General features: G+C 67.2%; 1 protein-coding gene across 1 annotated transcript in view; it reads right to left on the bottom strand.

Moving 5' to 3' along the window:
* The window catches only part of DPYSL4 (dihydropyrimidinase-like 4), a 15048-nt gene that overhangs the window by 6677 nt on the left and 7953 nt on the right, over positions 1-418 (bottom strand). The gene's annotated exons all lie outside the window — the stretch shown is intronic.

Below are 418 nucleotides of genomic sequence, written 5' to 3'. Positions count from 1 at the left end.
CCCCCGACTGCCCCTCACTTTCTTGGCCTCAGACAGCTTGTCCCCTGTCTAGAGTCCCTGGCCATGGGCAGGAGGGCAGAGGCCTGGGTCCCGGACAGACGTGGTTGGCCCTGGGAGTCCTTCCAGGAAAGGACACTGGGTCCTTTCTCTGCCCACATCCCACCCCAGGACCCCGGGCACTAGAGCGGGGCCAGGGCGTGCCTGTGGGCCGCAGTGAGGCACAGTGAGCTGCACGGTGGCTGACCGGCCTGGGGTGCCCTGGTCATGGCCTCACCAGGGTTCCAGCTCACAGCTGAAGCAGCTCCCACCAGTTGGTGGGTGAGAAATGCTCCCAGGTGGGGTGGGGCACCCCCCGAGAAGAGCCTGGTGGGTGGGGTACCCCCGAGAAGGGCCTGGTGGGTGGGGTACCCCCGAGAAG

This window comes from Colobus angolensis, unplaced genomic scaffold (genome assembly GCF_000951035.1).
Source record: "Colobus angolensis palliatus isolate OR3802 unplaced genomic scaffold, Cang.pa_1.0 Scaffold204, whole genome shotgun sequence".
NCBI lineage: Eukaryota > Metazoa > Chordata > Mammalia > Primates > Cercopithecidae > Colobus > Colobus angolensis.
This window is presented reverse-complemented; position numbering and strand designations above follow the sequence as displayed.